At 46.2% G+C, this 20,537-nt stretch overlaps 26 non-coding genes across 26 annotated transcripts; all 26 read left to right on the forward strand.

The window, feature by feature from the left end:
- Positions 1–7,625: 7,625 nt before the first annotated feature.
- Positions 7,626–7,699, forward strand: trnat-agu. Its single transcript has one exon. It is a non-coding gene; the product is annotated as a tRNA-Thr (tRNA).
- Positions 7,700–8,004: 305 nt separating this feature from the next.
- trnat-agu lies at positions 8,005–8,078 on the forward strand. Its single transcript has one exon. It is a non-coding gene; the product is annotated as a tRNA-Thr (tRNA).
- Positions 8,079–8,383: 305 nt separating this feature from the next.
- trnat-agu lies at positions 8,384–8,457 on the forward strand. The gene has a single exon. It is a non-coding gene; the product is annotated as a tRNA-Thr (tRNA).
- A 379-nt stretch (positions 8,458–8,836) lies between these two features.
- trnat-agu lies at positions 8,837–8,910 on the forward strand. The gene has a single exon. It is a non-coding gene; the product is annotated as a tRNA-Thr (tRNA).
- A 758-nt stretch (positions 8,911–9,668) lies between these two features.
- On the forward strand, positions 9,669–9,742 carry trnat-agu. Its single transcript has one exon. It is a non-coding gene; the product is annotated as a tRNA-Thr (tRNA).
- Positions 9,743–10,047: 305 nt separating this feature from the next.
- trnat-agu lies at positions 10,048–10,121 on the forward strand. Its single transcript has one exon. It is a non-coding gene; the product is annotated as a tRNA-Thr (tRNA).
- Positions 10,122–10,426: 305 nt separating this feature from the next.
- On the forward strand, positions 10,427–10,500 carry trnat-agu. The gene has a single exon. It is a non-coding gene; the product is annotated as a tRNA-Thr (tRNA).
- A 379-nt stretch (positions 10,501–10,879) lies between these two features.
- On the forward strand, positions 10,880–10,953 carry trnat-agu. The gene has a single exon. It is a non-coding gene; the product is annotated as a tRNA-Thr (tRNA).
- Positions 10,954–11,258: 305 nt separating this feature from the next.
- trnat-agu lies at positions 11,259–11,332 on the forward strand. Its single transcript has one exon. It is a non-coding gene; the product is annotated as a tRNA-Thr (tRNA).
- A 379-nt stretch (positions 11,333–11,711) lies between these two features.
- Positions 11,712–11,785, forward strand: trnat-agu. The gene has a single exon. It is a non-coding gene; the product is annotated as a tRNA-Thr (tRNA).
- A 758-nt stretch (positions 11,786–12,543) lies between these two features.
- On the forward strand, positions 12,544–12,617 carry trnat-agu. The gene has a single exon. It is a non-coding gene; the product is annotated as a tRNA-Thr (tRNA).
- A 305-nt stretch (positions 12,618–12,922) lies between these two features.
- On the forward strand, positions 12,923–12,996 carry trnat-agu. Its single transcript has one exon. It is a non-coding gene; the product is annotated as a tRNA-Thr (tRNA).
- Positions 12,997–13,301: 305 nt separating this feature from the next.
- trnat-agu lies at positions 13,302–13,375 on the forward strand. Its single transcript has one exon. It is a non-coding gene; the product is annotated as a tRNA-Thr (tRNA).
- Positions 13,376–13,754: 379 nt separating this feature from the next.
- trnat-agu lies at positions 13,755–13,828 on the forward strand. Its single transcript has one exon. It is a non-coding gene; the product is annotated as a tRNA-Thr (tRNA).
- Positions 13,829–14,586: 758 nt separating this feature from the next.
- On the forward strand, positions 14,587–14,660 carry trnat-agu. The gene has a single exon. It is a non-coding gene; the product is annotated as a tRNA-Thr (tRNA).
- Positions 14,661–14,965: 305 nt separating this feature from the next.
- On the forward strand, positions 14,966–15,039 carry trnat-agu. Its single transcript has one exon. It is a non-coding gene; the product is annotated as a tRNA-Thr (tRNA).
- A 305-nt stretch (positions 15,040–15,344) lies between these two features.
- On the forward strand, positions 15,345–15,418 carry trnat-agu. The gene has a single exon. It is a non-coding gene; the product is annotated as a tRNA-Thr (tRNA).
- Positions 15,419–15,797: 379 nt separating this feature from the next.
- Positions 15,798–15,871, forward strand: trnat-agu. Its single transcript has one exon. It is a non-coding gene; the product is annotated as a tRNA-Thr (tRNA).
- A 758-nt stretch (positions 15,872–16,629) lies between these two features.
- On the forward strand, positions 16,630–16,703 carry trnat-agu. Its single transcript has one exon. It is a non-coding gene; the product is annotated as a tRNA-Thr (tRNA).
- Positions 16,704–17,008: 305 nt separating this feature from the next.
- Positions 17,009–17,082, forward strand: trnat-agu. The gene has a single exon. It is a non-coding gene; the product is annotated as a tRNA-Thr (tRNA).
- Positions 17,083–17,461: 379 nt separating this feature from the next.
- trnat-agu lies at positions 17,462–17,535 on the forward strand. Its single transcript has one exon. It is a non-coding gene; the product is annotated as a tRNA-Thr (tRNA).
- A 758-nt stretch (positions 17,536–18,293) lies between these two features.
- Positions 18,294–18,367, forward strand: trnat-agu. The gene has a single exon. It is a non-coding gene; the product is annotated as a tRNA-Thr (tRNA).
- A 305-nt stretch (positions 18,368–18,672) lies between these two features.
- Positions 18,673–18,746, forward strand: trnat-agu. Its single transcript has one exon. It is a non-coding gene; the product is annotated as a tRNA-Thr (tRNA).
- A 305-nt stretch (positions 18,747–19,051) lies between these two features.
- Positions 19,052–19,125, forward strand: trnat-agu. Its single transcript has one exon. It is a non-coding gene; the product is annotated as a tRNA-Thr (tRNA).
- A 379-nt stretch (positions 19,126–19,504) lies between these two features.
- trnat-agu lies at positions 19,505–19,578 on the forward strand. The gene has a single exon. It is a non-coding gene; the product is annotated as a tRNA-Thr (tRNA).
- A 758-nt stretch (positions 19,579–20,336) lies between these two features.
- trnat-agu lies at positions 20,337–20,410 on the forward strand. Its single transcript has one exon. It is a non-coding gene; the product is annotated as a tRNA-Thr (tRNA).
- The last annotated feature ends 127 nt before the right edge of the window (positions 20,411–20,537 follow it).

Consider the following 20,537-nt stretch of genomic DNA (forward strand, 5'->3'; position numbering starts at 1 on the left):
AACATTCTCACCTCTTTATGCACCGTCAGGATTTTCTCTTGACAATGACATACCCAGACTGCACATACGTGCTCACAAACCAGACGTGACCTGATTCACTGAGGATGACTCAGTGAATGAGGTAGACTAGCTTGTAAATTTGAGATTTACACATGCTAAGAAGTTTCAAGCTCGTCCAGCTCAGTGAGCTTCCGCTCAAACGCATGTCAGTGGCGCTGTGGCTTAGTTGGTTAAAGCGCCTGTCTAGTAAACAGGAGATCCTGGGTTCGAATCCCAGCAGTGCCTTATGTTGGACAAGATGGACCATCCTAAAAGGAGGATGACGTCAAACACAAACTCTTGAATGTTGCATCCGTACCGCTTGAGAAAAAGTACGCAAAACATTCTCACCTCTTTATGCACCGTCAGGATTTTCTCTTGACAATGACATACCCAGACTGCACACACGTGCTCACAAACCAGACGTGACCTGATTCACTGAGGATGACTCAGTGAATGAGGTAGACTAGCTTGTAAATTTGAGATTTACACATGCTAAGAAGTTTCAAGCTCGTCCAGCTCAGTGAGCTTCCGCTCAAACGCATGTCAGTGGCGCTGTGGCTTAGTTGGTTAAAGCGCCTGTCTAGTAAACAGGAGATCCTGGGTTCGAATCCCAGCAGTGCCTTATGTTGGACAAGTTGGACCATCCGAAAAGGAGGATGATGCCAAACGCAGCCTCTTGCGTGTTGAAAGTTGCATCCGTACCGTTTGAAAAAAAGTACGCAAAACACTAACACCTCTCTGTGTTCCGCCAGCATTTTATTTAGACAATGAAATACCGTGACAACACGCACACACTAACAAACCAAAGCGAAGCTGCTTAAATACGTAGTGCACGCACATCTCTGCCTTTAGCCTACACCCTCATAAACGTCTCGTCCCCAGTGATCAATGAAGATGACTCAGTGAATGAGGTAGCCTAGGTTAAAAATTTGAGGTTCAAACATGCTAAGACGTATCAAGCTCGTCCAGCTCAGTGAGCTTCCGCTCTAATGCATGTCAGTGGCGCTGTGGCTTAGTTGGTTAAAGCGCCTGTCTAGTAAACAGGAGATCCTGGGTTCGAATCCCAGCAGTGCCTTATGTTGGACAAGATGGACCATCCTAAAAGGAGGATGACGTCAAACACAAACTCTTGAAAGTTGCATCCGTACCGCTTGAGAAAATGTACGCAAAACATTCTCACCTCTTTATGCACCGTCAGGATTTTCTCTTGACAATGACATACCCAGACTGCACACACGTGCTCACAAACCAGACGTGACCTGATTCACTGAGGATGACTCAGTGAATGAGGTAGACTAGCTTGTAAATTTGAGATTTACACATGCTAAGAAGTTTCAAGCTCGTCCAGCTCAGTGAGCTTCCGCTCAAACGCATGTCAGTGGCGCTGTGGCTTAGTTGGTTAAAGCGCCTGTCTAGTAAACAGGAGATCCTGGGTTCGAATCCCAGCAGTGCCTTATGTTGGACAAGTTGGACCATCCGAAAAGGAGGATGATGCCAAACGCAGCCTCTTGCGTGTTGAAAGTTGCATCCGTACCGTTTGAAAAAAAGTACGCAAAACACTAACACCTCTCTGTGTTCCGCCAGCATTTTATTTAGACAATGAAATACCGTGACAACACGCACACACTAACAAACCAAAGCGAAGCTGCTTAAATACGTAGTGCACGCACATCTCTGCCTTTAGCCTACACCCTCATAAACGTCTCGTCCCCAGTGATCAATGAAGATGACTCAGTGAATGAGGTAGCCTAGGTTAAAAATTTGAGGTTCAAACATGCTAAGACGTATCAAGCTCGTCCAGCTCAGTGAGCTTCCGCTCTAATGCATGTCAGTGGCGCTGTGGCTTAGTTGGTTAAAGCGCCTGTCTAGTAAACAGGAGATCCTGGGTTCGAATCCCAGCAGTGCCTTATGTTGGACAAGATGGACCATCCTAAAAGGAGGATGACGTCAAACACAAACTCTTGAAAGTTGCATCCGTACCGCTTGAGAAAATGTACGCAAAACATTCTCACCTCTTTATGCACCGTCAGGATTTTCTCTTGACAATGACATACCCAGACTGCACACACGTGCTCACAAACCAGACGTGACCTGATTCACTGAGGATGACTCAGTGAATGAGGTAGACTAGCTTGTAAATTTGAGATTTACACATGCTAAGAAGTTTCAAGCTCGTCCAGCTCAGTGAGCTTCCGCTCAAACGCATGTCAGTGGCGCTGTGGCTTAGTTGGTTAAAGCGCCTGTCTAGTAAACAGGAGATCCTGGGTTCGAATCCCAGCAGTGCCTTATGTTGGACAAGTTGGACCATCCGAAAAGGAGGATGATGCCAAACGCAGCCTCTTGCGTGTTGAAAGTTGCATCCGTACCGTTTGAAAAAAAGTACGCAAAACACTAACACCTCTCTGTGTTCCGCCAGCATTTTATTTAGACAATGAAATACCGTGACAACACGCACACACTAACAAACCAAAGCGAAGCTGCTTAAATACGTAGTGCACGCACATCTCTGCCTTTAGCCTACACCCTCATAAACGTCTCGTCCCCAGTGATCAATGAAGATGACTCAGTGAATGAGGTAGCCTAGGTTAAAATTTTGAGGTTCAAACATGCTAAGACGTATCAAGCTCGTCCAACTCAGTGAGCTTCCGCTCTAATGCATGTCAGTGGCGCTGTGGCTTAGTTGGTTAAAGCGCCTGTCTAGTAAACAGGAGATCCTGGGTTCGAATCCCAGCAGTGCCTTATGTTGGACAAGATGGACCATCCTAAAAGGAGGATGACGTCAAACACAAACTCTTGAAAGTTGCATCCGTACCGCTTGAGAAAAAGTACGCAAAACATTCTCACCTCTTTATGCACCGTCAGGATTTTCTCTTGACAATGACATACCCAGACTGCACATACGTGCTCACAAACCAGACGTGACCTGATTCACTGAGGATGACTCAGTGAATGAGGTAGACTAGCTTGTAAATTTGAGATTTACACATGCTAAGAAGTTTCAAGCTCGTCCAGCTCAGTGAGCTTCCGCTCAAACGCATGTCAGTGGCGCTGTGGCTTAGTTGGTTAAAGCGCCTGTCTAGTAAACAGGAGATCCTGGGTTCGAATCCCAGCAGTGCCTTATGTTGGACAAGATGGACCATCCTAAAAGGAGGATGACGTCAAACACAAACTCTTGAATGTTGCATCCGTACCGCTTGAGAAAAAGTACGCAAAACATTCTCACCTCTTTATGCACCGTCAGGATTTTCTCTTGACAATGACATACCCAGACTGCACATACGTGCTCACAAACCAGACGTGACCTGATTCACTGAGGATGACTCAGTGAATGAGGTAGACTAGCTTGTAAATTTGAGATTTACACATGCTAAGAAGTTTCAAGCTCGTCCAGCTCAGTGAGCTTCCGCTCAAACGCATGTCAGTGGCGCTGTGGCTTAGTTGGTTAAAGCGCCTGTCTAGTAAACAGGAGATCCTGGGTTCGAATCCCAGCAGTGCCTTATGTTGGACAAGTGGGACCATCCGAAAAGGAGGATGATGCCAAACGCAACCTCTTGCGTGTTGAAAGTTGCTTCCGTACCGTTTGAAAAAAAGTACGCAAAACACTAACACCTCTCTGTGTTCCGCCAGCATTTTATTTAGACAATGAAATACCGTGACAACACGCACACACTAACAAACCAAAGCGAAGCTGCTTAAATACGTAGTGCACGCACATCTCTGCCTTTAGCCTACACCCTCATAAACGTCTCGTCCCCAGTGATCAATGAAGATGACTCAGTGAATGAGGTAGCCTAGGTTAAAAATTTGAGGTACAAACATGCTAAGACGTATCAAGCTCGTTCAGGTCAGTGAGCTTCCGCTCTAATGCGTGTCAGTGGCGCTGTGGCTTAGTTGGTTAAAGCGCCTGTCTAGTAAACAGGAGATCCTGGGTTCGAATCCCAGCAGTGCCTTATGTTGGACAAGATGGACCATCCTAAAAGGAGGATGACGTCAAACACAAACTCTTGAAAGTTGCATCCGTACCGCTTGAGAAAAAGTACGCAAAACATTCTCACCTCTTTATGCCCCGTCAGGATTTTCTCTTGACAATGACATACCCAGACTGCACACACGTGCTCACAAACCAGACGTGACCTGATTCACTGAGGATGACTCAGTGAATGAGGTAGACTAGCTTGTAAATTTGAGATTTACACATGCTAAGAAGTTTCAAGCTCGTCCAGCTCAGTGAGCTTCCGCTCAAACGCATGTCAGTGGCGCTGTGGCTTAGTTGGTTAAAGCGCCTGTCTAGTAAACAGGAGATCCTGGGTTCGAATCCCAGCAGTGCCTTATGTTGGACAAGTTGGACCATCCGAAAAGGAGGATGATGCCAAATGCAACCTCTTGCGTGTTGAAAGTTGCTTCCGTACCGTTTGAAAAAAAGTACGCAAAACACTAACACCTCTCTGTGTTCCGCCAGCATTTTATTTAGACAATGAAATACCGTGACAACACGCACACACTAACAAACCAAAGCGAAGCTGCTTAAATACGTAGTGCACGCACATCTCTGCCTTTAGCCTACACCCTCATAAACGTCTCGTCCCCAGTGATCAATGAAGATGACTCAGTGAATGAGGTAGCCTAGGTTAAAAATTTGAGGTTCAAACATGCTAAGACGTATCAAGCTAGTCCAGCTCAGTGAGCTTCCGCTCTAATGCGTGTCAGTGGCGCTGTGGCTTAGTTGGTTAAAGCGCCTGTCTAGTAAACAGGAGATCCTGGGTTCGAATCCCAGCAGTGCCTTATGTTGGACAAGATGGACCATCCTAAAAGGAGGATGACGTCAAACACAAACTCTTGAAAGTTGCATCCGTACCACTTGAGAAAAAGTACGCAAAACATTCTCACCTCTTTATGCACCGTCAGGATTTTCTCTTGACAATGACATACCCAGACTGCACATACGTGCTCACAAACCAGACGTGACCTGATTCACTGAGGATGACTCAGTGAATGAGGTAGACTAGCTTGTAAATTTGAGATTTACACATGCTAAGAAGTTTCAAGCTCGTCCAGCTCAGTGAGCTTCCGCTCAAACGCATGTCAGTGGCGCTGTGGCTTAGTTGGTTAAAGCGCCTGTCTAGTAAACAGGAGATCCTGGGTTCGAATCCCAGCAGTGCCTTATGTTGGACAAGATGGACCATCCTAAAAGGAGGATGACGTCAAACACAAACTCTTGAATGTTGCATCCGTACCGCTTGAGAAAAAGTACGCAAAACATTCTCACCTCTTTATGCCCCGTCAGGATTTTCTCTTGACAATGACATACCCAGACTGCACACACGTGCTCACAAACCAGACGTGACCTGATTCACTGAGGATGACTCAGTGAATGAGGTAGACTAGCTTGTAAATTTGAGATTTACACATGCTAAGAAGTTTCAAGCTCGTCCAGCTCAGTGAGCTTCCGCTCAAACGCATGTCAGTGGCGCTGTGGCTTAGTTGGTTAAAGCGCCTGTCTAGTAAACAGGAGATCCTGGGTTCGAATCCCAGCAGTGCCTTATGTTGGACAAGTTGGACCATCCGAAAAGGAGGATGATGCCAAACGCAACCTCTTGCGTGTTGAAAGTTGCTTCCGTACCGTTTGAAAAAAAGTACGCAAAACACTAACACCTCTCTGTCTTCCGCCAGCATTTTATTTAGACAATGAAATACCGTGACAACACGCACACACTAACAAACCAAAGCGAAGCTGCTTAAATACGTAGTGCACGCACATCTCTGCCTTTAGCCTACACCCTCATAAACGTCTCGTCCCCAGTGATCAATGAAGATGACTCAGTGAATGAGGTAGCCTAGGTTAAAAATTTGAGGTTCAAACATGCTAAGACGTATCAAGCTCGTCCAGCTCAGTGAGCTTCTGCTCTAATGCGTGTCAGTGGCGCTGTGGCTTAGTTGGTTAAAGCGCCTGTCTAGTAAACAGGAGATCCTGGGTTCGAATCCCAGCAGTGCCTTATGTTGGACAAGATGGACCATCCTAAAAGGAGGATGACGTCAAACACAAACTCTTGAAAGTTGCATCCGTACCGCTTGAGAAAAAGTACGCAGAACATTCTCACCTCTTTATGCACCGTCAGGATTTTCTCTTGACAATGACATACCCAGACTGCACACACGTGCTCACAAACCAGACGTGACCTGATTCACTGAGGATGACTCAGTGAATGAGGTAGACTAGCTTGTAAATTTGAGATTTACACATGCTAAGAAGTTTCAAGCTCGTCCAGCTCAGTGAGCTTCCGCTCAAACGCATGTCAGTGGCGCTGTGGCTTAGTTGGTTAAAGCGCCTGTCTAGTAAACAGGAGATCCTGTGTTCGAATCCCAGCAGTGCCTTATGTTGGACAAGTTGGACCATCCGAAAAGGAGGATGATGCCAAACGCAACCTCTTGCGTGTTGAAAGTTGCTTCCGTACCGTTTGAACAAAAGTACGCAAAACACTAACACCTCTCTGTGTTCCGCCAGCATTTTATTTAGACAATGAAATACCGTGACAACACGCACACACTAACAAACCAAAGCGAAGCTGCTTAAATACGTAGTGCACGCACATCTCTGCCTTTAGCCTACACCCTCATAAACGTCTCGTCCCCAGTGATCAATGAAGATGACTCAGTGAATGAGGTAGCCTAGGTTAAAAATTTGAGGTTCAAACATGCTAAGACGTATCAAGCTCGTCCAGCTCAGTGAGCTTCCGCTCTAATGCGTGTCAGTGGCGCTGTGGCTTAGTTGGTTAAAGCGCCTGTCTAGTAAACAGGAGATCCTGGCTTCGAATCCCAGCAGTGCCTTATGTTGGACAAGATGGACCATCCTAAAAGGAGGATGACGTCAAACACAAACTCTTGAAAGTTGCATCCGTACCGCTTGAGAAAATGTACGCAAAACATTCTCACCTCTTTATGCCCCGTCAGGATTTTCTCTTGACAATGACATACCCAGACTGCACACACGTGCTCACAAACCAGACGTGACCTGATTCACTGAGGATGACTCAGTGAATGAGGTAGACTAGCTTGTAAATTTGAGATTTACTCATGCTAAGAAGTTTCAAGCTCGTCCAGCTCAGTGAGCTTCCGCTCAAACGCATGTCAGTGGCGCTGTGGCTTAGTTGGTTAAAGCGCCTGTGTAGTAAACAGGAGATCCTGTGTTCGAATCCCAGCAGTGCCTTATGTTGGACAAGTTGGACCATCCGAAAAGGAGGATGATGCCAAACGCAACCTCTTGCGTGTTGAAAGTTGCTTCCGTACCGTTTGAAAAAAAGTACGCAAAACACTAACACCTCTCTGTCTTCCGCCAGCATTTTATTTAGACAATGAAATACCGTGACAACACGCACACACTAACAAACCAAAGCGAAGCTGCTTAAATACGTAGTGCACGCACATCTCTGCCTTTAGCCTACACCCTCATAAACGTCTCGTCCCCAGTGATCAATGAAGATGACTCAGTGAATGAGGTAGCCTAGGTTAAAAATTTGAGGTTCAAACATGCTAAGACGTATCAAGCTCGTCCAGCTCAGTGAGCTTCCGCTCTAATGCTTGTCAGTGGCGCTGTGGCTTAGTTGGTTAAAGCGCCTGTCTAGTAAACAGGAGATCCTGGGTTCGAATCCCAGCAGTGCCTTATGTTGGACAAGATGGACCATCCTAAAAGGAGGATGACGTCAAACACAAACTCTTGAAAGTTGCATCCGTACCGCTTGAGAAAAAGTACGCAGAACATTCTCACCTCTTTATGCACCGTCAGGATTTTCTCTTGACAATGACATACCCAGACTGCACACACGTGCTCACAAACCAGACGTGACCTGATTCACTGAGGATGACTCAGTGAATGAGGTAGACTAGCTTGTAAATTTGAGATTTACACATGCTAAGAAGTTTCAAGCTCGTCCAGCTCAGTGAGCTTCCGCTCAAACGCATGTCAGTGGCGCTGTGGCTTAGTTGGTTAAAGCGCCTGTCTAGTAAACAGGAGATCCTGGGTTCGAATCCCAGCAGTGCCTTATGTTGGACAAGATGGACCATCCTAAAAGGAGGATGACGTCAAACACAAACTCTTGAATGTTGCATCCGTACCGCTTGAGAAAAAGTACGCAAAACATTCTCACCTCTTTATGCCCCGTCAGGATTTTCTCTTGACAATGACATACCCAGACTGCACACACGTGCTCACAAACCAGACGTGACCTGATTCACTGAGGATGACTCAGTGAATGAGGTAGACTAGCTTGTAAATTTGAGATTTACACATGCTAAGAAGTTTCAAGCTCGTCCAGCTCAGTGAGCTTCCGCTCAAACGCATGTCAGTGGCGCTGTGGCTTAGTTGGTTAAAGCGCCTGTCTAGTAAACAGGAGATCCTGGGTTCGAATCCCAGCAGTGCCTTATGTTGGACAAGTTGGACCATCCGAAAAGGAGGATGATGCCAAACGCAACCTCTTGCGTGTTGAAAGTTGCTTCCGTACCGTTTGAAAAAAAGTACGCAAAACACTAACACCTCTCTGTGTTCCGCCAGCATTTTATTTAGACAATGAAATACCGTGACAACACGCACACACTAACAAACCAAAGCGAAGCTGCTTAAATACGTAGTGCACGCACATCTCTGCCTTTAGCCTACACCCTCATAAACGTCTCGTCCCCAGTGATCAATGAAGATGACTCAGTGAATGAGGTAGCCTAGGTTAAAAATTTGAGGTTCAAACATGCTAAGACGTATCAAGCTCGTCCAGCTCAGTGAGCTTCCGCTCTAATGCTTGTCAGTGGCGCTGTGGCTTAGTTGGTTAAAGCGCCTGTCTAGTAAACAGGAGATCCTGGGTTCGAATCCCAGCAGTGCCTTATGTTGGACAAGATGGACCATCCTAAAAGGAGGATGACGTCAAACACAAACTCTTGAAAGTTGCATCCGTACCGCTTGAGAAAATGTACGCAAAACATTCTCACCTCTTTATGCACCGTCAGGATTTTCTCTTGACAATGACATACCCAGACTGCACACACGTGCTCACAAACCAGACGTGACCTGATTCACTGAGGATGACTCAGTGAATGAGGTAGACTAGCTTGTAAATTTGAGATTTACTCATGCTAAGAAGTTTCAAGCTCGTCCAGCTCAGTGAGCTTCCGCTCAAACGCATGTCAGTGGCGCTGTGGCTTAGTTGGTTAAAGCGCCTGTGTAGTAAACAGGAGATCCTGTGTTCGAATCCCAGCAGTGCCTTATGTTGGACAAGTTGGACCATCCGAAAAGGAGGATGATGCCAAACGCAACCTCTTGCGTGTTGAAAGTTGCTTCCGTACCGTTTGAAAAAAAGTACGCAAAACACTAACACCTCTCTGTCTTCCGCCAGCATTTTATTTAGACAATGAAATACCGTGACAACACGCACACACTAACAAACCAAAGCGAAGCTGCTTAAATACGTAGTGCACGCACATCTCTGCCTTTATTCTACACCCTCATAAACGTCTCGTCCCCAGTGATCAATGAAGATGACTCAGTGAATGAGGTAGCCTAGGTTAAAAATTTGAGGTTCAAACATGCTAAGACGTATCAAGCTCGTCCAGCTCAGTGAGCTTCCGCTCTAATGCTTGTCAGTGGCGCTGTGGCTTAGTTGGTTAAAGCGCCTGTCTAGTAAACAGGAGATCCTGGGTTCGAATCCCAGCAGTGCCTTATGTTGGACAAGATGGACCATCCTAAAAGGAGGATGACGTCAAACACAAACTCTTGAAAGTTGCATCCGTACCGCTTGAGAAAAAGTACGCAGAACATTCTCACCTCTTTATGCACCGTCAGGATTTTCTCTTGACAATGACATACCCAGACTGCACACACGTGCTCACAAACCAGACGTGACCTGATTCACTGAGGATGACTCAGTGAATGAGGTAGACTAGCTTGTAAATTTGAGATTTACACATGCTAAGAAGTTTCAAGCTCGTCCAGCTCAGTGAGCTTCCGCTCAAACGCATGTCAGTGGCGCTGTGGCTTAGTTGGTTAAAGCGCCTGTCTAGTAAACAGGAGATCCTGGGTTCGAATCCCAGCAGTGCCTTATGTTGGACAAGATGGACCATCCTAAAAGGAGGATGACGTCAAACACAAACTCTTGAATGTTGCATCCGTACCGCTTGAGAAAAAGTACGCAAAACATTCTCACCTCTTTATGCCCCGTCAGGATTTTCTCTTGACAATGACATACCCAGACTGCACACACGTGCTCACAAACCAGACGTGACCTGATTCACTGAGGATGACTCAGTGAATGAGGTAGACTAGCTTGTAAATTTGAGATTTACACATGCTAAGAAGTTTCAAGCTCGTCCAGCTCAGTGAGCTTCCGCTCAAACGCATGTCAGTGGCGCTGTGGCTTAGTTGGTTAAAGCGCCTGTCTAGTAAACAGGAGATCCTGGGTTCGAATCCCAGCAGTGCCTTATGTTGGACAAGTTGGACCATCCGAAAAGGAGGATGATGCCAAACGCAACCTCTTGCGTGTTGAAAGTTGCTTCCGTACCGTTTGAAAAAAAGTACGCAAAACACTAACACCTCTCTGTCTTCCGCCAGCATTTTATTTAGACAATGAAATACCGTGACAACACGCACACACTAACAAACCAAAGCGAAGCTGCTTAAATACGTAGTGCACGCACATCTCTGCCTTTAGCCTACACCCTCATAAACGTCTCGTCCCCAGTGATCAATGAAGATGACTCAGTGAATGAGGTAGCCTAGGTTAAAAATTTGAGGTTCAAACATGCTAAGACGTATCAAGCTCGTCCAGCTCAGTGAGCTTCCGCTCTAATGCGTGTCAGTGGCGCTGTGGCTTAGTTGGTTAAAGCGCCTGTCTAGTAAACAGGAGATCCTGGGTTCGAATCCCAGCAGTGCCTTATGTTGGACAAGATGGACCATCCTAAAAGGAGGATGACGTCAAACACAAACTCTTGAAAGTTGCATCCGTACCGCTTGAGAAAAAGTACGCAGAACATTCTCACCTCTTTATGCACCGTCAGGATTTTCTCTTGACAATGACATACCCAGACTGCACACACGTGCTCACAAACCAGACGTGACCTGATTCACTGAGGATGACTCAGTGAATGAGGTAGACTAGCTTGTAAATTTGAGATTTACACATGCTAAGAAGTTTCAAGCTCGTCCAGCTCAGTGAGCTTCCGCTCAAACGCATGTCAGTGGCGCTGTGGCTTAGTTGGTTAAAGCGCCTGTCTAGTAAACAGGAGATCCTGGGTTCGAATCCCAGCAGTGCCTTATGTTGGACAAGTTGGACCATCCGAAAAGGAGGATGATGCCAAACGCAACCTCTTGCGTGTTGAAAGTTGCTTCCGTACCGTTTGAAAAAAAGTACGCAAAACACTAACACCTCTCTGTGTTCCGCCAGCATTTTATTTAGACAATGAAATACCGTGACAACACGCACACACTAACAAACCAAAGCGAAGCTGCTTAAATACGTAGTGCACGCACATCTCTGCCTTTAGCCTACACCCTCATAAACGTCTCGTCCCCAGTGATCAATGAAGATGACTCAGTGAATGAGGTAGCCTAGGTTAAAAATTTGAGGTTCAAACATGCTAAGACGTATCAAGCTCGTCCAGCTCAGTGAGCTTCCGCTCTAATGCTTGTCAGTGGCGCTGTGGCTTAGTTGGTTAAAGCGCCTGTCTAGTAAACAGGAGATCCTGGGTTCGAATCCCAGCAGTGCCTTATGTTGGACAAGATGGACCATCCTAAAAGGAGGATGACGTCAAACACAAACTCTTGAAAGTTGCATCCGTACCGCTTGAGAAAATGTACGCAAAACATTCTCACCTCTTTATGCACCGTCAGGATTTTCTCTTGACAATGACATACCCAGACTGCACACACGTGCTCACAAACCAGACGTGACCTGATTCACTGAGGATGACTCAGTGAATGAGGTAGACTAGCTTGTAAATTTGAGATTTACTCATGCTAAGAAGTTTCAAGCTCGTCCAGCTCAGTGAGCTTCCGCTCAAACGCATGTCAGTGGCGCTGTGGCTTAGTTGGTTAAAGCGCCTGTGTAGTAAACAGGAGATCCTGTGTTCGAATCCCAGCAGTGCCTTATGTTGGACAAGTTGGACCATCCGAAAAGGAGGATGATGCCAAACGCAACCTCTTGCGTGTTGAAAGTTGCTTCCGTACCGTTTGAAAAAAAGTACGCAAAACACTAACACCTCTCTGTCTTCCGCCAGCATTTTATTTAGACAATGAAATACCGTGACAACACGCACACACTAACAAACCAAAGCGAAGCTGCTTAAATACGTAGTGCACGCACATCTCTGCCTTTATTCTACACCCTCATAAACGTCTCGTCCCCAGTGATCAATGAAGATGACTCAGTGAATGAGGTAGCCTAGGTTAAAAATTTGAGGTTCAAACATGCTAAGACGTATCAAGCTCGTCCAGCTCAGTGAGCTTCCGCTCTAATGCTTGTCAGTGGCGCTGTGGCTTAGTTGGTTAAAGCGCCTGTCTAGTAAACAGGAGATCCTGGGTTCGAATCCCAGCAGTGCCTTATGTTGGACAAGATGGACCATCCTAAAAGGAGGATGACGTCAAACACAAACTCTTGAAAGTTGCATCCGTACCGCTTGAGAAAAAGTACGCAGAACATTCTCACCTCTTTATGCACCGTCAGGATTTTCTCTTGACAATGACATACCCAGACTGCACACACGTGCTCACAAACCAGACGTGACCTGATTCACTGAGGATGACTCAGTGAATGAGGTAGACTAGCTTGTAAATTTGAGATTTACACATGCTAAGAAGTTTCAAGCTCGTCCAGCTCAGTGAGCTTCCGCTCAAACGCATGTCAGTGGCGCTGTGGCTTAGTTGGTTAAAGCGCCTGTCTAGTAAACAGGAGATCCTGGGTTCGAATCCCAGCAGTGCCTTATGTTGGACAAGATGGACCATCCTAAAAGGAGGATGACGTCAAACACAAACTCTTGAATGTTGCATCCGTACCGCTTGAGAAAAAGTACGCAAAACATTCTCACCTCTTTATGCCCCGTCAGGATTTTCTCTTGACAATGACATACCCAGACTGCACACACGTGCTCACAAACCAGACGTGACCTGATTCACTGAGGATGACTCAGTGAATGAGGTAGACTAGCTTGTAAATTTGAGATTTACACATGCTAAGAAGTTTCAAGCTCGTCCAGCTCAGTGAGCTTCCGCTCAAACGCATGTCAGTGGCGCTGTGGCTTAGTTGGTTAAAGCGCCTGTCTAGTAAACAGGAGATCCTGGGTTCGAATCCCAGCAGTGCCTTATGTTGGACAAGTTGGACCATCCGAAAAGGAGGATGATGCCAAACGCAACCTCTTGCGTGTTGAAAGTTGCTTCCGTACCGTTTGAAAAAAAGTACGCAAAACACTAACACCTCTCTGTGTTCCGCCAGCATTTTATTTAGACAATGAAATACCGTGACAACACGCACACACTAACAAACCAAAGCGAAGCTGCTTAAATACGTAGTGCACGCACATCTCTGCCTTTAGCCTACACCCTCATAAACGTCTCGTCCCCAGTGATCAATGAAGATGACTCAGTGAATGAGGTAGCCTAGGTTAAAAATTTGAGGTTCAAACATGCTAAGACGTATCAAGCTCGTCCAGCTCAGTGAGCTTCCGCTCTAATGCTTGTCAGTGGCGCTGTGGCTTAGTTGGTTAAAGCGCCTGTCTAGTAAACAGGAGATCCTGGGTTCGAATCCCAGCAGTGCCTTATGTTGGACAAGATGGACCATCCTAAAAGGAGGATGACGTCAAACACAAACTCTTGAAAGTTGCATCCGTACCGCTTGAGAAAATGTACGCAAAACATTCTCACCTCTTTATGCACCGTCAGGATTTTCTCTTGACAATGACATACCCAGACTGCACACACGTGCTCACAAACCAGACGTGACCTGATTCACTGAGGATGACTCAGTGAATGAGGTAGACTAGCTTGTAAATTTGAGATTTACTCATGCTAAGAAGTTTCAAGCTCGTCCAGCTCAGTGAGCTTCCGCTCAAACGCATGTCAGTGGCGCTGTGGCTTAGTTGGTTAAAGCGCCTGTGTAGTAAACAGGAGATCCTGTGTTCGAATCCCAGCAGTGCCTTATGTTGGACAAGTTGGACCATCCGAAAAGGAGGATGATGCCAAACGCAACCTCTTGCGTGTTGAAAGTTGCTTCCGTACCGTTTGAAAAAAAGTACGCAAAACACTAACACCTCTCTGTCTTCCGCCAGCATTTTATTTAGACAATGAAATACCGTGACAACACGCACACACTAACAAACCAAAGCGAAGCTGCTTAAATACGTAGTGCACGCACATCTCTGCCTTTATTCTACACCCTCATAAACGTCTCGTCCCCAGTGATCAATGAAGATGACTCAGTGAATGAGGTAGCCTAGGTTAAAAATTTGAGGTTCAAACATGCTAAGACGTATCAAGCTCGTCCAGCTCAGTGAGCTTCCGCTCTAATGCTTGTCAGTGGCGCTGTGGCTTAGTTGGTTAAAGCGCCTGTCTAGTAAACAGGAGATCCTGGGTTCGAATCCCAGCAGTGCCTTATGTTGGACAAGATGGACCATCCTAAAAGGAGGATGACGTCAAACACAAACTCTTGAAAGTTGCATCCGTACCGCTTGAGAAAAAGTACGCAGAACATTCTCACCTCTTTATGCACCGTCAGGATTTTCTCTTGACAATGACATACCCAGACTGCACACACGTGCTCACAAACCAGACGTGACCTGATTCACTGAGGATGACTCAGTGAATGAGGTAGACTAGCTTGTAAATTTGAGATTTACACATGCTAAGAAGTTTCAAGCTCGTCCAGCTCAGTGAGCTTCCGCTCAAACGCATGTCAGTGGCGCTGTGGCTTAGTTGGTTAAAGCGCCTGTCTAGTAAACAGGAGATCCTGGGTTCGAATCCCAGCAGTGCCTTATGTTGGACAAGATGGACCATCCTAAAAGGAGGATGACGTCAAACACAAACTCTTGAATGTTGCATCCGTACCGCTTGAGAAAAAGTACGCAAAACATTCTCACCTCTTTATGCCCCGTCAGGATTTTCTCTTGACAATGACATACCCAGACTGCACACACGTGCTCACAAACCAGACGTGACCTGATTCACTGAGGATGACTCAGTGAATGAGGTAGACTAGCTTGTAAATTTGAGATTTACACATGCTAAGAAGTTTCAAGCTCGTCCAGCTCAGTGAGCTTCCGCTCAAACGCATGTCAGTGGCGCTGTGGCTTAGTTGGTTAAAGCGCCTGTCTAGTAAACAGGAGATCCTGGGTTCGAATCCCAGCAGTGCCTTATGTTGGACAAGTTGGACCATCCGAAAAGGAGGATGATGCCAAACGCAACCTCTTGCGTGTTGAAAGTTGCTTCCGTACCGTTTGAAAAAAAGTACGCAAAACACTAACACCTCTCTGTGTTCCGCCAGCATTTTATTTAGACAATGAAATACCGTGACAACACGCACACACTAACAAACCAAAGCGAAGCTGCTTAAATACGTAGTGCACGCACATCTCTGCCTTTAGCCTACACCCTCATAAACGTCTCGTCCCCAGTGATCAATGAAGATGACTCAGTGAATGAGGTAGCCTAGGTTAAAAATTTGAGGTTCAAACATGCTAAGACGTATCAAGCTCGTCCAGCTCAGTGAGCTTCCGCTCTAATGCGTGTCAGTGGCGCTGTGGCTTAGTTGGTTAAAGCGCCTGTCTAGTAAACAGGAGATCCTGGGTTCGAATCCCAGCAGTGCCTTATGTTGGACAAGATGGACCATCCTAAAAGGAGGATGACGTCAAACACAAACTCTTGAAAGTTGCATCCGTACCGCTTGAGAAAAAGTACGTAGAACATTCTCACCTCTTTATGCACCGTCAGGATTTTCTCTTGACAATGACATACCCAGACTGCACACACGTGCTCACAAACCAGACGTGACCTGATTCACTGAGGATGACTCAGTGAATGAGGTAGACTAGCTTGTAAATTTGAGATTTACACATGCTAAGAAGTTTCAAGCTCGTCCAGCTCAGTGAGCTTCCGCTCAAACGCATGTCAGTGGCGCTGTGGCTTAGTTGGTTAAAGCGCCTGTCTAGTAAACAGGAGATCCTGGTTTCGAATCCCAGCAGTGCCTTATGTTGGACAAGTTGGACCATCCGAAAAGGAGGATGATGCCAAACGCAACCTCTTGCGTGTTGAAAGTTGCTTCCGTACCGTTTGAACAAAAGTACGCAAAACACTAACACCTCTCTGTGTTCCGCCAGCATTTTATTTAGACAATGAAATACCGTGACAACACGCACACACTAACAAACCAAAGCGAAGCTGCTTAAATACGTAGTGCACGCACATCTCTGCCTTTAGCCTACACCCTCATAAACGTCTCGTCCCCAGTGATCAATGAAGATGACTCAGTGAATGAGGTAGCCTAGGTTAAAAATTTGAGGTTCAAACATGCTAAGACGTATCAAGCTCGTCCAGCTCAGTGAGCTTCCGCTCTAATGCGTGTCAGTGGCGCTGTGGCTTAGTTGGTTAAAGCGCCTGTCTAGTAAACAGGAGATCCTGGGTTCGAATCCCAGCAGTGCCTTATGTTGGACAAGATGGACCATCCTAAAAGGAGGATGACGTCAAACACAAACTCTTGAAAGTTGCATCCGTACCGCTTGAGAAAATGTACGCAAAACATTCTCACCTCTTTATGCACCGTCAGGATTTTCTCTTGACAATGACATACCCAGACTGCACACACGTGCTCACAAACCAGACGTGACCTGATTCACTGAGGATGACTCAGTGAATGAGGTAGACTAGCTTGTAAATTTGAGATTTACTCATGCTAAGAAGTTTCAAGCTCGTCCAGCTCAGTGAGCTTCCGCTCAAACGCATGTCAGTGGCGCTGTGGCTTAGTTGGTTAAAGCGCCTGTCTAGTAAACAGGAGATCCTGGGTTCGAATCCCAGCAGTGCCTTATGTTGGACAAGTTGGACCATCCGAAAAGGAGGATGATGCCAAACGCAACCTCTTGCGTGTTGAAAGTTGCTTCCGTACCGTTTGAAAAAAAGTACGCAAAACACTAACACCTCTCTGTGTTCCGCCAGCATTTTATTTAGACAATGAAATACCGTGACAACACGCACACACTAACAAACCAAAGCGAAGCTGCTTAAATACGTAGTGCACGCACATCTCTGCCTTTAGCCTACACCCTCATAAACGTCTCGTCCCCAGTGATCAATGAAGATGACTCAGTGAATGAGGTAGCCTAGGTTAAAAATTTGAGGTTCAAACATGCTAAGACGTATCAAGCTCGTCCAGCTCAGTGAGCTTCCGCTCTAATGCTTGTCAGTGGCGCTGTGGCTTAGTTGGTTAAAGCGCCTGTCTAGTAAACAGGAGATCCTGGGTTCGAATCCCAGCAGTGCCTTATGTTGGACAAGATGGACCATCCTAAAAGGAGGATGACGTCAAACACAAACTCTTGAAAGTTGCATCCGTACCGCTTGAGAAAATGTACGCAAAACATTCTCACCTCTTTATGCACCGTCAGGATTTTCTCTTGACAATGACATACCCAGACTGCACACACGTGCTCACAAACCAGACGTGACCTGATTCACTGAGGATGACTCAGTGAATGAGGTAGACTAGCTTGTAAATTTGAGATTTACTCATGCTAAGAAGTTTCAAGCTCGTCCAGCTCAGTGAGCTTCCGCTCAAACGCATGTCAGTGGCGCTGTGGCTTAGTTGGTTAAAGCGCCTGTGTAGTAAACAGGAGATCCTGTGTTCGAATCCCAGCAGTGCCTTATGTTGGACAAGTTGGACCATCCGAAAAGGAGGATGATGCCAAACGCAACCTCTTGCGTGTTGAAAGTTGCTTCCGTACCGTTTGAAAAAAAGTACGCAAAACACTAACACCTCTCTGTCTTCCGCCAGCATTTTATTTAGACAATGAAATACCGTGACAACACGCACACACTAACAAACCAAAGCGAAGCTGCTTAAATACGTAGTGCACGCACATCTCTGCCTTTAGCCTACACCCTCATAAACGTCTCGTCCCCAGTGATCAATGAAGATGACTCAGTGAATGAGGTAGCCTAGGTTAAAAATTTGAGGTTCAAACATGCTAAGACGTATCAAGCTCGTCCAGCTCAGTGAGCTTCCGCTCTAATGCTTGTCAGTGGCGCTGTGGCTTAGTTGGTTAAAGCGCCTGTCTAGTAAACAGGAGATCCTGGGTTCGAATCCCAGCAGTGCCTTATGTTGGACAAGATGGACCATCCTAAAAGGAGGATGACGTCAAACACAAACTCTTGAAAGTTGCATCCGTACCGCTTGAGAAAAAGTACGCAGAACATTCTCACCTCTTTATGCACCGTCAGGATTTTCTCTTGACAATGACATACCCAGACTGCACACACGTGCTCACAAACCAGACGTGACCTGATTCACTGAGGATGACTCAGTGAATGAGGTAGACTAGCTTGTAAATTTGAGATTTACACATGCTAAGAAGTTTCAAGCTCGTCCAGCTCAGTGAGCTTCCGCTCAAACGCATGTCAGTGGCGCTGTGGCTTAGTTGGTTAAAGCGCCTGTCTAGTAAACAGGAGATCCTGGGTTCGAATCCCAGCAGTGCCTTATGTTGGACAAGATGGACCATCCTAAAAGGAGGATGACGTCAAACACAAACTCTTGAATGTTGCATCCGTACCGCTTGAGAAAAAGTACGCAAAACATTCTCACCTCTTTATGCCCCGTCAGGATTTTCTCTTGACAATGACATACCCAGACTGCACACACGTGCTCACAAACCAGACGTGACCTGATTCACTGAGGATGACTCAGTGAATGAGGTAGACTAGCTTGTAAATTTGAGATTTACACATGCTAAGAAGTTTCAAGCTCGTCCAGCTCAGTGAGCTTCCGCTCAAACGCATGTCAGTGGCGCTGTGGCTTAGTTGGTTAAAGCGCCTGTCTAGTAAACAGGAGATCCTGGGTTCGAATCCCAGCAGTGCCTTATGTTGGACAAGTTGGACCATCCGAAAAGGAGGATGATGCCAAACGCAACCTCTTGCGTGTTGAAAGTTGCTTCCGTACCGTTTGAAAAAAAGTACGCAAAACACTAACACCTCTCTGTGTTCCGCCAGCATTTTATTTAGACAATGAAATACCGTGACAACACGCACACACTAACAAACCAAAGCGAAGCTGCTTAAATACGTAGTGCACGCACATCTCTGCCTTTAGCCTACACCCTCATAAACGTCTCGTCCCCAGTGATCAATGAAGATGACTCAGTGAATGAGGTAGCCTAGGTTAAAAATTTGAGGTTCAAACATGCTAAGACGTATCAAGCTCGTCCAGCTCAGTGAGCTTCCGCTCTAATGCGTGTCAGTGGCGCTGTGGCTTAGTTGGTTAAAGCGCCTGTCTAGTAAACAGGAGATCCTGGGTTCGAATCCCAGCAGTGCCTTATGTTGGACAAGATGGACCATCCTAAAAGGAGGATGACGTCAAACACAAACTCTTGAAAGTTGCATCCGTACCGCTTGAGAAAAAGTACGTAGAACATTCTCACCTCTTTATGCACCGTCAGGATTTTCTCTTGACAATGACATACCCAGACTGCACACACGTGCTCACAAACCAGACGTGACCTGATTCACTGAGGATGACTCAGTGAATGAGGTAGACTAGCTTGTAAATTTGAGATTTACACATGCTAAGAAGTTTCAAGCTCGTCCAGCTCAGTGAGCTTCCGCTCAAACGCATGTCAGTGGCGCTGTGGCTTAGTTGGTTAAAGCACCTGTCTAGTAAACAGGAGATCCTGGGTTCGAATCCCAGCAGTGCCTTATGTTGGACAAGTTGGACCATCCGAAAAGGAGGATGATGCCAAACGCAACCTCTTGCGTGTTGAAAGTTGCTTCCGTACCGTTTGAACAAAAGTACGCAAAACACTAACACCTCTCTGTGTTCCGCCAGCATTTTATTTAGACAATGAAATACCGTGACAACACGCACACACTAACAAACCAAAGCGAAGCTGCTTAAATACGTAGTGCACGCACATCTCTGCCTTTAGCCTACACCCTCATAAACGTCTCGTCCCCAGTGATCAATGAAGATGACTCAGTGAATGAGGTAGCCTAGGTTAAAAATTTGAGGTTCAAACATGCTAAGACGTATCAAGCTCGTCCAGCTCAGTGAGCTTCCGCTCTAATGCGTGTCAGTGGCGCTGTGGCTTAGTTGGTTAAAGCGCCTGTCTAGTAAACAGGAGATCCTGGGTTCGAATCCCAGCAGTGCCTTATGTTGGACAAGATGGACCATCCTAAAAGGAGGATGACGTCAAACACAAACTCTTGAAAGTTGCATCCGTACCGCTTGAGAAAATGTACGCAAAACATTCTCACCTCTTTATGCACCGTCAGGATT

The sequence above is a fragment of the Alosa sapidissima genome, chromosome 6, assembly GCF_018492685.1.
Source record: "Alosa sapidissima isolate fAloSap1 chromosome 6, fAloSap1.pri, whole genome shotgun sequence".
NCBI lineage: Eukaryota > Metazoa > Chordata > Actinopteri > Clupeiformes > Clupeidae > Alosa > Alosa sapidissima.